At 43.3% G+C, this 15,032-nt stretch overlaps 1 protein-coding gene across 4 annotated transcripts in view; it reads left to right on the top strand.

Moving 5' to 3' along the window:
* BCL2 (BCL2 apoptosis regulator) overlaps window positions 1-15,032 on the top strand; it is a 133,543-nt gene that overhangs the window by 86,693 nt on the left and 31,818 nt on the right. The window lies entirely within an intron of this gene.

Raw genomic sequence — 15,032 nt, 5'->3', positions numbered from 1 at the left:
AGAGGGTTTGGCCCGTTATTTAATTTTAAATACATGCAAGAGTTATCACAGTGCAGATTAATAATTTCCACCCTGTGTAATAATCATTGCTTTGCACTGTGACAAGCAGTTGTTTACAGAGATTCATGTTGCTCAGAAAGATCTTTTAAAGCTTTTGTTTATGGGCATTTATTTTGCTATAAATGAAAATTAAAATGGAATTTCGGTGTTGCTGCTGGTGCATTTGTCTCTGATGTGTTATATCACTCATTTTGGAGGCAGAATGTGATATCTCAGGAAAATAACTTTCATTTAGTCCGTGCCAATCTGTCACATTCAGTGATTTTTTTCCCCCTTCACAATGTTGAGATAAAAAACATTTCCTAACCTCTGTCTTATATAAGCAAGGCACATCAGCCAAAAGCCTTTTTCCAAAAGGATTAGAGAGGTACTTGTGTCATGGAAAAAAACATAGTATCTGGATACGTATCAAATAAAGAGGGGAGATGCAGTGGATCATACTTAATTGAACACTTAACTGGTTCAGACTAGCCTAAGCTTACGTTAATTGAACCATGTCAAGCATGTTGGGTGTGCAGTTAAATACACGTAAGCATAGTGTTCTTTACTTTGTAAGCAATAACACGGACTGCTTATGCAGGCTCATTGAGAGTTACACACACACCATGGATACTCTAAGAAGTAACTATATTAACTGTTGTTTTGAAGAAGACATACCCTAGTCTCTAATACATTGACTAGAAAATAAATGTTTGGCTGGCCCTCAGCCTCTAAATATAGTCAAAGATGATCATGGGCATTCTTCTCTCAGTTCAGGCCTCATGCTTTTGAGGGATTTTTCAGGCTGTCAGGATTTCAGCCATATGCGTCTTCCTTTTATGGAATCCAAATGCTGATATTTGAATTACTTTCAATACTACTTCCTGCAATCTAGAGGCCTAATCTTGACCAGCACTGCAGTCCAGATCCTTAAAGGTATTTAGGTGCCTCAACTCCCCTGGGACGTAAATGGAAATTTCAAGTTCTCAGCACTTACCCAGTTCAGCCCCTTAGTTTGCAATATGTAAGTCCAACTTATTAAAACCAGGATGGTAGACAGGCTGAAGCAAAGTTTGAGCTTCATGAGTTCAGGCTGAAGTTAACAGTTTATAATTCTAGCTGAAATGTGCAGCCTGAATATTGGGCCTGATTCTCTTCTCACTTACACCAAAATAGATCAGCAATAACTCTACTTTTGTTACTAGAGATGCGTTAGAGCAAGACCGCTAGTGAGAAGAGAATAAAGCCCATTATGTTTATATTAAATCAAAATGATTTCGTTTAAAAAAAATAATTTTGCAGACATTTTCCTGGCTCTTTTAAAATTATTTTTTTCCCATGGGCATAGGGACAGTGCTTGTGATAGGGTGTGCCCATAACACAATAACAGTCAGTACGGTTAATATACACACAAACTGGAATTGTCATCAAATTATGCTGATCCTTTGTTTCATTAAACTTATGGGGTTAACTACGGTAATTCTTAGTGTATTCAATGCAATTTTACCCGAAATTTTGATACTTGTGAAATTAGCAAGAAAAAGTTTGATACAGAGGGCAAAAATATTGTTTTTTATTACATTTCTTTTGATAGGGTATAAACCAAGAACAACTTTCCATTCCTATTGTGTGGAAATTTAGTCCCTGATCTAGCATTGTAATCTTTGAGATGTACTGCTGCACCTAAGTGAAGTCCAACTGAGTTCAGTGGGGCTTATCACAGGTGCAGCAGCCCACAGGTATGGATCAGAAAGCATTGGGGCCTTAGATTTTTTAAATTCATAACCTCTTGCTGTGGGAGTCATCAGAGAGGTAGACATAGCCTCATAGCAATCAAGCAGGTTTGTACACATTTCACCAGCACCAAGGAGAGTTAGCTAATAAGGCATGAACCTGCAAGAGGCTAAACACCTCTGAAGAACACCCAGAACTCCCACTGAATTCAATTTCTCCAACAAACTGAATTGAAATTATTTTTGACGGCAATGGAGGGGCAGGTTTGGGGTCACTCTGCATTTCTCAAAAGGTTTGGGCACAATGTGAGAGGTATTTAATGTTGGATAATACAGTGTATACACTAAACCGTATATGATCGTGGATATAAGGAGACCATGTGGTATTGAGGTACACGAGACATAAGTTAGTGTCATTTTTCTCTAAGCAAATTTATGTTATATACAACTTGGTGGACACCAGCACTTTTGGGTTTGCATCTGGTGGTTACCCCATAGTAAACATGTCCATGCAAAAATGTATAAAGAAGTGTACCAGGTGTTTACAGTAGGAACAGATAAGTTTAGTTCTTTCATGTCCATTCACAGTGAGTAAGGCCCCCCTGTCCCCCAATGGAAGCGATCTCAAAATACTCTTCTCCAGACTTGTTTTTGTACAGTATTCCACCAAATTATTATACACTATAGACCAGGGAAAGTACTTTTAGCTTTGCTAAGAAAAACAGACAAGTGACGCTAACTTGTATGGAATATTCAGGTATAGTCTAATTTCCAGTTTGTACTAAAAACAGATTCTCTTTTTCCATTATTTAAAATTACTCAGCTGCTGTCTGAAAGAAAACAGAGAAGGCAATTGAACACAGCCTTGGTAATTGAACTAGCTCTTTTATCAAAGGCTGTTTCATACTAAATGTTGTCCTAGTTTTTCCTGTACTAATTACTACAAAGATCCCATTCACAGTTAATGGAATTCCAACTAATAAGGGTTGGAGTGGGAGGGGAGGCAGTCAAAGGAGCAACACGTTAGTTTACTATTAGTAGTAACACATGAGTATTTGCATACATTTTAATGTTTTCTTGTATCTAAAAAAACTATAGTTTTATGCTTTTTATCTGCATTTGGCCATTCCCAATCTGACAGTTTTATTGGGTTATTTTTAAAACTTCTGACTACTTCTCTGTAAACACACTGTGAGTAAGAGTTTGTGTGGGCAAACTGAAGTTCAAAGGGTTCATTTACTGAAGAGAAGGTTCAGCCTAGTTACTCCAGATGTACACAAGTGTAACTGAGAGAATAATTTGGTCTCATGTCTCTAATAGAGAGGATATTTTTTCTGCCGTAAATCTTTAATTTTCCAAGTACAGACAAAGGCACAGGTTGCTAGGTATTCTCATTACACCTTATCTAAACATATTGATCAGTTTCTCCAAACTCTTATCTGTTTGTTCAGCAATGAGTCAGTTTCATTCACACTATGATTGTACAGTAGCTGAATGGATACTACAATATGAATTGTATCAATGGGCCATTTAAAACCTTATGACACCTTGATTGAATCCTCTTTTATTTTTCTAAGAGGTTAAAAAGCTATGTGTTTGACATCAGCAGCCTTTTTAATCCATTAAGTCAGTGTGATGGACAGAACATGAAAAAAGTAATCTCTATGCAGTAGGGCAGCATAATCTATAATATAATACATATATGCTATGATCATTGTGTGTGCGCATACACAAGTAAAATGCAGACTGGAAAATTTATGATACAAAAGGTAAATCTTAAAACAGTCAGAAGATGCTTTCAGTTCTGGAACTCAGATTTGATTCTCCCATCACCTAATTTTTCCAAATAAACAGAGAATATTTTCAAAGATAAAATACCCTTAATTAGTGTCCCTTGGTAGAATCTTATAATGGGCTGATACCTATAGTTAAAATATTATTTTTCATGCATAACACAATGCATTTGAGAACTACTGCATTTTCACCATTTTTATACTAGTAGAACTGATTGTCCCTGATCTTCTGCTGTTAACACTGCCTGACTGATGAAAAGCAGCCTTGAAATCAGCATATCCAGCCATGCAGTATTACTGTGTGGCATACGACTGGCATAGTGGTCCCTTTTCCTTCCACATGCTCCCTGTCATGGGTATATGGGATGTGGCTGGGAAAAAGCATCGCCTGAGCTCCCCTAAGTCACTGAAGTCACCAGTGGCCATCATGGTGATTGGGGACCAGACCAGCATACAGTGGTCCCATGATCTAATGAGCGCAACGTTCTTTTTAATTCCATCTTTGTCACCCCACCGCTCAATGCACTCCTCTGCCTCATTTTAGGATTAGGACCATTGATTTTAGTGGAATTATTCTGATTTACACTGTTGTGAAATTAGAATCAGGGGCATTGTTTTGAATCAAGCCACTAGGACAGACTTACTTATGCATTGAGCAGCATGTACCGACTGGAAATATTTAATCTTTGTAAACACTGCTCTATACTAAACATTGATCAGAGAAGACCTGAGTGCACGGTAAGCTTGTGGCACACAGCAAAAGCCTCATTTTGGAGAATCAGTATGATGTTTTTACTCTACTTCATATCATGAACTAGTTCGAAGAATTCTTTTTTGTGTTTAAGGGCTGGATTCAATTAAAACTTCTGGAGCAAGTTACACAGCCTTCCACAATCTAAAATGTTGGGCAGACTTTTTTTTAATTGAGTCCAGCTGAGTGGCTCTAATATTGTTAACAATGATACTTCCTCCCCTCAACATAGTATAGCATTTTAAGTAGCTAAAATGCATGTGGGTCCAATATAATCTTGTCCCATCCTCATTCCTGCTGTGTGGGTTTCCCCTTTTTTAACACAATGTGCTATATAAGTAGCAAACAATTGTGAATATAAATATTGTTTGTTACTTGCTTACATGACATATGTAAGCCTTGCAGGAGGTTCAGTGGTATTTGTTTCTAGCTTAATTAATTGTTATAGTTTTGTTTTTGTAATTCAGTGCTCACGAAAGATGTGAGATTAGCAACCCTGACCAGGTGACATGGGAAGGGACAAGATGGATCTCTAAAAAGAGGGCATTAACCTCACATACCTTTACTGCTCCCAGATGAACTGGAAGTCTGATGGTGACAGGCAGACAAGACTCAGAATCAGAAAGTAAGGCATGAGGATTGGCCACACTAAGGGCTAGTCCACACTAGAAGTGCTACAGCAGCGCAGCCGCATCAGTGCAGCTGAGCTGCGATAGCATATTTGGTAAGGGTGTTCTAAACTGACAGGAGAGAGCTCTCCTGTTGACTTAATTACTCTACTTCTGTGAGAAACAGTAGCTATGTCGATGGGAGAAGCTCTCCCACTGGCATAGCGCTGCCTACCCTGGCGCTCAGGTCAGTGTAACTTACGTCGCTCAGAGGTGTGGATTGTTCACATGCCTGAGCAACATAAGTTGTACCAAAGTAAGTGGTAGTATAGACAAGCCCTTAGATGCTTTGGCAGGCACAAGCCATCAAAACTAGGGAAATGGTAATGATTGCAAATGGCAATGTTGTCTGCTGGCTAAAACAGGAGACAGACTCAGGGCTGCAGGGTTCTAGTTCAAATTTTGCCACTGAATTACCAGGTGACCTTGGGCAAGTCACTTAACCAACTTCTTTGGGCCACTGTCTCCCTGCCAGTAAAATGAGTAAATAACACTTCCCATAACTGCCTGAGGTGTTGTGAAGACTAAATAATTCATCTTTACCAAGGATATTAGTATTCTTAGATAAAAGGTGCTAGGAAATTATATGTAAGGACACAGGTAAGCATGGTCGCCCAGAGGATTCAGAGGGCCTGGGGTCCTTGGCAGTGGGGGGCCCCCTCTTCGGTGGTAATTCGGCAGCAGGGGGTCCTTCCTCTCCGGGACCCGCCACTGAAATGCCCTGAAGACCCGCGGCAGGGCGCCCTTGCCGCCGAATTACCACCAAAGACCCAGTGGAAGGACCCCCTGCTGCCGAATTACCGCCGAAGACCCAGAGTGGAAGAAGCTCTGGGGGCCCGGGCCCCATGAAGGTTTTCCAGGGCCCCCGGAGCGAGCGAAGGACCCCACTCCAGGGGCCCTGAAAAACTCTCGTGGGGGCCCCTGCGGGGCCCGGGGCAAATTGCCCCCCCCCCGAGTGGCCATGCAGTTAAGACCCACTTTGGAGTGGTTTCTTTCTTATACCATTTCCCTCGGTGTTTAAGTGCTTTCAGGCTATTCTGTTCAAATGCTTCTCAATGCCGCAAGGACATTTAGTTGTAAATTAGTTGGTTTTTGTTTCTTATTAATCCTCAATCAGGGCCTGATCCAGAGTGCATTGAAATTAGTGGGAGTCTTCCATTGACTTCAATGGGTTTTGGAGCTGGCCAACATTACATTGTTTTTCTGTGGTCTTCATTCAATGGTTTAAAATGTGTTACATCCGTATTACTAATATTAAAGTTTATCAGCTGCTCTTTTCCTCCTCCTTTATTTCTCTGTTGTTGGATGATTTTCTTGCACTTCCACCTCAACATACATTCTGCAGAACTGGCCATTTACACTACTCTATATCCTCCTCCTCTCATTGTGAAGTCAAATCTAACCAACAATATTACGGCAGGAAAATCAGTGCGGTGAGAACTGTTTTTATTTACAAATCTAGAGTTATGATCACTCCGCACCAGTATGTACGAACTACAACACTAGCAGAGCTGAGAATGAGTCATTTTTTTTAACATTGCTCATACAACACAGAAGTCTTAGAAAATACCCACATAATTTGCTTACACTTTAAGTGCAGCTCCTGGAAGGGGGAGGGCAACTTATGCGATGTACTGGTTGCAAATGTTGCCCACATGACAACTGGAAAGCACAACAGTCCACATCAGAGGAAATATGCAAAAACAAGGACAGAAACATGGGGCCCAATCTTGCTAACACTTACTACATACACTGCGCACAGGTAGTCTACTGAAGACGAGAAAACTTATCCATGATAGTTAGCACTAAGCTCAGTGGTAAGTGATTGCAGGATCAAGCTCAATGGATATAATAGTTCTTCACCCATGCAATATTAGATCAGATTAACATCTTGTCATGTACTAGTGGTTATCTGCATATTGATATAGTTGATGACTTTGTTTAGAATAAGCAGAAAATGTGTCCAAGATGTGAATCTCAAAATACCCAAAATCCCTCTGTCTCTCTCTCCATCAATGTGACGTAAGCCACATGTTTTGAACAACAACAACAACAACGACGACAGATCAAAGGAACCATGAGTGATTTAGCAGTGCAGGATGGAATAATATTTTGCTTTAGAGAAACACAGTGGCTATATTTACAAGGTAAGTATTGCCAAGGGAGTCCAAGGCTGTGCTTGCTTACTAAATTGGGTCCAACTCAGGGATTTCACCAAATGCAAATGAACAATGAACAATGTGTGACTCAATATATCCGCTATACTTTGTGCTCTTAGAAGGGTGGTATAGCTGACCTTTTAAAGTGATACTTTAAAACCACATTGTTATGATCATCAGAAGACTTTGTGTTTGTTTTAGAATACAATATTTGGACCCAATCCCACTGAATAGTCTCAATATTGTTTTAAGATGCAATTCTCAACTATTATAACATACAGCTCCCAATCAGAAAGTAGGAATGCTGTGCTTCTATTTACATAAGCATAGGGTGAGACAGTAGTGTGTTCTCATTTCTTTCAAGCCTGTTGCACACCTCTGGAATACTGAAAACTAAGAATTATGTGAAATTGACCAAAATAGGTATTACCAGTTTTTGTGAATCCTTCCTGAGTGCCAAAAATAGTCTCCAAGAGCAATACAAGAAGATAAGTATGTATTACTCTTAAACCTCGACTTCCCCCAGTAAAAGCTAGTTTGCTCTCAGTTACACCCGCTTAAATTCACAGTAACTCTATTGACTTCAATGGGGTTACATCAGATTTACAGTACTGTAACAGAGCATAGTCTGGTGTCAGATTTGTACAATCAGTTGCATAAAAGACAGTGCAGAAGACTTGACCATATTAACTTACACTTATATTCTACTATGATGATAACAACACTGATACAGATAACACTAGCATAACTTATAGGATATCTCAAATTATGTGTCCATAAGACTGTAAGATTTACCAGGGTCATCCCTCTAATGATAATGAGGTAGGTGATTGTTCTAGGCAGACATTTCCTCCTTGTCCCCTATCAGTTAAGCCAAAAACAAACGGGGGAAAAAAGTTAAAGGAAATTATGCAATGTAGTTTCATAAAAAGTTCTCATTAGTTGAACTATTAAAAATGAATACCCAGGGCATGATTCTCCCCTGCTTCGCACACTGGCATAGAAATTGTCACCTGTGCAAAGTGGGTGTACAAAAAGCTACCATTCTGAGCAGGTAGTGTTTATACTCACTTTGAACAGGTGTAAATGGATACATAAGGGGCAAGGTAAGGCTGAATAAAACCTACTGTCTTTTGCTCTAAACAGGACTATTATAGTTTGTACCCAACAAAAGTTAAAGTAAAACTTTAATCATCATTAATACTGAGGTTTAGAAATAGGGAATGGGGGAAAGAGTTATGCTTCACAAAATAAAATCATTCTGTCTCAGGTTTGTTGCTTCTTTGGATGCATGTCAGACGTGCAGACGTGGGAATTCCCCAGGTTGCTTGGTGTCAGTTTGCAAATTTGCTCAGTTTCATTTTTCTGACAAATCAGCCTTTTTATAATCATCCCATCTTGAAACTAGAGGGGAAGGGAATGTAGAGGTGAATTGCTAATATCAGTGACTTCTGGAAATTCCCCTTGTACAGTCTCTCATATTTAGTAACTGTACTTTTTCTGTTTTCTTTGTGTTAAAAAAAGTTATTTGACAATAAAATAACTTGGTCTATTCTGGTAAAACTGGCTTCACTTACAGTAAGTCTGAGAGAGTCAGTATTAAACAATACTGGTATATTTGACCTACTCTTGTGAAAAAATACACATTTTATATCTAATATATAAGCAATGTCAGATACGTTTGCATGGTAAAAAGTAAAATATTATTTTCTTTAAGATATGGTAACCTGGTTTCAAATATTACTTAAAAGTACTATGTAATAATAGTCAGATGTTTTATTTTAAACAATGTTATGAAACTAGTTTTAAAATCTGTTTAATAAATATATTGCCTTGCCATATATGAATTTAAATCACATCCATCTGGATATGTTTACCAAAATTAAAAATAATCTATGTCTATTATAAGCCAGCTGCTGCCATTACCACCCGCTGGACCCTGACAAACACCCACCCAGTTACTGACCCAGATCAACAAATATCCAGATTAAACAGATGCATCTTGCTACATACCCAGTTCCTTCCTATACGATACATTGTTTATAATGCAAAATCTGGGAAGCTTTGTGTGATTTTAGTTACTAATTTTGTATTAAAGCTTAAAAGGGCTATATTAAAAGAAAAAAGCAAGGGTTAAAAACAAAGCTTAAAAAAGAAAATAAGCATGAAACAATAAATAATGGTAAACAGGAAAAAAAGGATAAAGAAAAAAAGATTGTATAATCTTCCCATTCTTATGTTGTCTCTTTATATCGTAATTTCTTTGGAACAGAATCTCTCTTCTAGGATTTGCCTGGAACACTTTTGGCGTTATAAAAGTAAATAATAAAAAATCAAATTTCTGAAAAGAGGGTGTTGTTTCTTATATTATCAACAATAGTGAGTTTGGTAGGATTTTGGTGAGAGTAGAGTCAAACCATTGAAATGCCAATTGTGTCAATTGAAACTATGGACATTAAAAAGCCAGTTAGCAAGTAGGCACTTAGCCAATGGATGTTAGATAGGTTGACGTATGCAAACTACTTATTTCTCCTCCTTTTCATTGGTGTAACAAGACCCCAGAGAACTCTAGTGCAAGAATATGCAAGAGTTGGGGTCTCCTTCCGAATTCTGCCCCAACCCCTCACCCCATAGCCCAAAAATAACTTTCCCCCAGCCCTTCAGCCACCACCCCAGGTCCTTCCTGGTCACTCCCTGGAGCACTTCCAGCTCAGCGCTCTACTCCCATCCTGCCTATGGTGGCTCCCCCTGAACCCACCTGTCCAGTGGCTCCACTTGTTCCCACTTTCACACAGCGTGATGAGTGGCATTACAACCTGGTGCATGGGGTGCACTCAGGATTGGGCCGGCCACCCCCACGCAATGACAGAGGAGTGGCTGGGCCAAACCTGAGTGGTGATCCCTGTGTGACAATTTTCAGTTCCACTCAGATTTGGGAGGGTTGAGTGGCATTCTGATCCCAGGCACCAAGTGAAATGCCGGAGCACCATTCCATCTCATTGGGCCTCTGTAACCTCATGGAGTCTGGCATGGCTGCATCATTTGCCCCATTGTAACTACACCGCTGCTCCTTTTCCCAAAGCAGCACATAAAGAAATGTTGTAGCTATAGCAACTGAAACAAGCAGTAGTTTGGGTAATGAATTAACAACCGCTCCCACACTCCATTCCTACCCAATTTTTAACATACCTTTAAAAATATATCTGTTTTTAAGATGGAAATTCAAACATACAAAAGTTTGGTAGTTCACTCTCAGCTCATCTCTACTTTAACCCTGTCAGTGATTGTGTACAGATGTGTGGCATTCTGTATTAGATCAAATATATTACATTTAAGTGTCTTTTTGTTATCCCACCTTATTGATAATTATAGGGCCTGATTATTCTTTGAGTTTCTCAGGTTTTAAACTGACATAACTCCACTGCCTTCAGTGGAGTTGTTCTTAATTTGCACTAGTCTGTGCGAAAAGTAACCGGAGTACTCACAAAGTTTTATTTTATCAGGCCTTGTCTACACTACAGAGTTGCAGCGCTGGTGAGGGGGTTACAGCACTGCAACTTAGGTGGTGTACACACTTGCACAGCATGGCCAGCGCTGCAACTCCCTGGTTGCAGCGCTGGCTGTACACCCGGTCGAGCCTCGGGTGTAGAGGATCCAGCGCTGGTGATCCAGCGCTGGTCAGCAAGTGTAGACACCCACCAGCGTTTTTATTGACCTCTGTGGCATAAGCAGGTATCCCAGCATAGCTTAGAAGCCTCTCTGGTAATCATGCAAACTCCACTGCCTGGGCTCACCTGACCCCTCCTTTAAATGCCCCGGGAATTTTAAAAATCCCCTTCCTGTTTGCTCAGCCAGGTGTGGAGTGCAATTAATCAATCAATCACTCAGCGACCATGCCTCTACGCACCAAACGAGCCCCAGCATGGACCAATGCAGAGCTGCAGGACCTCATAAGTGCTTGGGGAGAGGAGGCTGTGCAAGCACAGCTGCGCTCCAGAGGAGAGATTATGATACCTATGGGCAGATATCGCAGTCCTTGATGAGAAGGGGTCATGAACGGGACGCGTTGCAGTGCAGGGTCAAAATTAAAGAGCTGAGGACTGCTTACTGCAAAGCCCGTGAGGGAAATCACCGCTCAGGAGCTGCCCCCACAACCTGCCGTTTTTACAAGGAGCTGGATGCCATACTTGGGTGTGACCTCACTGCCAATCCTAGGAGCACGATGGAGAGTTCAGAGCAGGGAGAAGTGGGGGAGGTTGTAGAGGACGGCGACAGTGAGGCTACTGGCGTGGAGGGAGACACCCCGGAGTCCCAGGACACATGCAGCCAGGAGCTCTTCTCAAGCCAGGAGGAGGCTAGCCAGTCGCAGCAGCTGGAAGTTGCTGGTGAGGAAGAAACTGAGGATCGTGCTCGGGGTAAGTAGATTTTTATGTTTTGGGAGAGGAGGGTTTTGGTTATGGCTGCCTGCATGCATGCCTAAACGTGGAATAGCCCATTGATTTGCTCTATCACGTCTCTGTAATCTGCCTCGGTAATCTCTTGAAAAGTTGCAGCAAGAGCGTTTGCAATTTGCTTTCTCAAGTTGATCGGGAGAGCCACCGTGGTCCCTGTCCCGGTCAGGCTAACTCGTCCGATCCACTGTGCAGCGAGGGGTGGGGGGACCATGGCTGCACACAGGCAAGCTGCATAGGGGCCAGGGCGGTATCCACATTCCTGTAGAAGACCCTCCCTCTCTTCCCAGGTAACACGCAGCAGTGATATGTCTGGCAGTAGGAAACCCTGTTGAGAGTTTAGGGATACTTGAGTGCAGGGCGCCAGGTTCGCGTTTTCCCAGCCCATGGCGCTCTGTTGTTAACCTCCCCCCCCAGCACGTAGCCAGCCACGCGGTGTGCTCCGGTGTTCCCCACCTCCCTCCCAGCATGTAAGCATCCACGCGGTGTGCTCCGGTGTTATGCACCCCCCTCCAAGCAGGCATCCAGCACCGCGGTGTGCTCCTGTGTTCCCCACCCTCCCTCCAAGCAGGCATCCAGCACCGCGGTGCGCTCCGGTGTTCCCAACCCCCCCCTCCCAGCACGTAAGCATTCACGCGGTGTGCTCTGGTGTTCCCCACCCCCCCTCCAAGCAGGCATCCAGCACCGCGGTGTGCTCCTGTGTTCCCCACCCCCCCTCCAAGCAGGCATCCAGCACCGCGGTGCGCTCTGGTGTTCCCAACCCCCCCTCCCAGCACGTAAGCATCCACGCAGTGTGCTCCGTTGTTATGCACCCCCCTCCAAGCAGGCATCCAGCACCGCGGTGTGCTCCTGTGTTCCCCACCCCCCCTCCAAGCAGGCATCCAGCACCGCGGTGTGCTCCTGTGTTCCCCACCCCCCCTCCAAGCAGGCATCCAGCACCGCGGTGCTTCCCCCCCCCCCCCACCAGCAGGACGGCGTGAACGCGGACCAAAGAACAACCCCCCCCCCCCAAGCAGCTCACCACCTTCCTGTTCACTACTGTCCCCTCTTCAGGACACCAGCTACCTCCTGTACCCATTGCTGATAAACCCCCGTGACCCATTGGTCAATTCCCACTCCCAAGGGGAAATCGGGGCAAAACCACTCACCCCATTGCTCGCCATGACTTAGCTTCCCTGCCCTCTCTGTGTTATGTGAGGTATGTGAGAAGAATGCTACCAAAAGTCTAAAAAGTCCTTCAATGTGTGATAATAAACAATGTAGCCTCTGTGTATTACATGGTTCTATCTCTCTTTTTTCTAGTGACCTTGACTACTGCAGCCGGATCACCGGCCTCACGTAGGTTGCAGAACTTGAGACGGAATCCTAGAAAATCAAAAGAGGAATTGATCAAATCTGTTATGAGCCACTACAACAGAGAAAGTAGGAAGACACAGGAATGGAGAGAGAAGATGTATGAATAGAGACAGAGTGTACATGAATGGAGGCAAACAGAAAGCAGGAGAAAGGAATTGTCTGCCAAAAAAACCACAAAGCAGATGATAAGCCTCCTGGCTCGCCAAACTGAGTCTTTCGAGTCTCTTGTAGCCATGCAGACAAATATGTACCGTTGTAACCCACAGCCCTCCCAAAGCCCTCTTCCTTGTTCCCCAGTATTTCCACAAAACAACTTTCTTCAGCAGCCAGTTCCTTATTATCCCCAGCTGCCCCCAACACCTATATGATCACCTACCAGCCCTGATAACTATAATTCTTACCCTGTTCACTCCACCTCCATTATTCTGCAGCATAGTAATCCTGAAGTGAGGCAGACATTGAATAGTGATCAAAATAGGACATATTCAAACCTGTGAATGTACAGTCCACCACCCCAACCCCCTTGCCTGTTATGTACTGTATGTTGAATAAAGGTTTTTTTTCTTTTTCACTACGTTATATTATTGCTGGAAGTGGTAAATATTATACACCAAGGTAAAGCAAAGCATATCAAATGCATCAAACATTACTGTTGGCTCTCAGCATCAAATTGCTCCCTTAAAGTATCCCTAATCCTTGAGGCCCTTTCCTGGGCCTCCCTATTAGCCCTGCTCTCTGGCTGAGCAAACTCATCCTCTAGGCGTCGAACCTCGGAGGTCCATTCCTCACTGAATCTTTCACCCTTCCCTTCACAAATATTATGGAGGGTACAGCACCCGGATATAACAGCGGTGATGCTGCTTTCCACCAAATCTAGCTTCCCATAAAGACAGCGCCAGCGGGCTTTCAAACGGCCAAAAGCACACTCCACAGTCATTCTGCACCGGCTCAGCCTGTAGTTGAACCGGTTCTTGCTCCTGTCAAGCTTCCCTGTATATGGTTTCATGAGCCAGGGCATTAAGGGGTAAGCGGGGTCTCCAAGGATCACAGTGGGCATTTTGACGTCCCCTACTGTGATCTTGCGGTCTGGGAAAAAAGTCCCGGCTCTCAGCCTCCTGAACAGGGAACTGTTCCTAAAGATGCGTGCATCGTGCACCTTTCCAGGCCATCCTGAGTAAATGTCAGTGAAACGCCCACGGTGATCCACAAGCGCTTGCAGAACTACGGAGAAATACCCCTTGCGATTAACGTACTCTGATGCCAGGTGGGGTGGTGACAGAATAGGAATATGCGTCCCATCTATTGCCCCTCCACAGTTAGGGAAACCCATTTCTGCAAAGCCATCCACAATGTCCTGCACGTTCCCAAGAGTCATGGTTCTTCTTAGCAGGGTGCGATTAATGGCTGTGCAAACTTGCATCAGCACCATTCCAACTGTAGACTTTCCCACTCCAAACTGGTTCGCCACCGATCTGAAGCAGTCTGGAGTTGCCAGCTTCCAGATTGCTATAGCCACCCGCTTCTCCACTGGCAGGGCAGCTCTCAATCTCGTGTCCCTGCGCCGCAGGGTAGGGGCGAGTTCAGCACACAGTGCCATGAAAGTGGCTTTTCTCATCCGAAAGTTCTGCAGCCACTGCTCGTCATCCCAGGATTGCAGGACGATGTGATCCCACCACTGAGTGCTGGTTTCCCGAGCCCAAATGCGCCGGTCCACGGAGCTGAGCACGTCTGTTACTGCCACAAGCAATTTACTGTCTTCACAGTGAGGCGATTTAATATCATCGTCTGACTCCTCATTGTCACTGTCACTCTCACTTCGCAGCTGAAGGAATAGCTCCACTGCCATGCGTGATGTGCTGGTAACATTCATCAATAAGGTCGTCAGCTGCTCAGGCTCCATTTATAACAAAAATCGCAGAAAAAGCGCTGTAGAATCACAATGCCGCCAAACTGCTCGGAATGTGTAGCAAAGCACCACGGGGCGTTGGAGCAGGAAGCGGAAAGACACTCACACTTCCTTCCCCTTCCCACAAGCCACAGCGCCGAAAAAGGATGAGGTGCTCTGTGGGATAGCTGCCCACA

Source organism: Gopherus evgoodei, chromosome 2, assembly GCF_007399415.2.
Source record: "Gopherus evgoodei ecotype Sinaloan lineage chromosome 2, rGopEvg1_v1.p, whole genome shotgun sequence".
Taxonomy (NCBI): Eukaryota; Metazoa; Chordata; order Testudines; family Testudinidae; genus Gopherus; species Gopherus evgoodei.
This window is presented reverse-complemented; position numbering and strand designations above follow the sequence as displayed.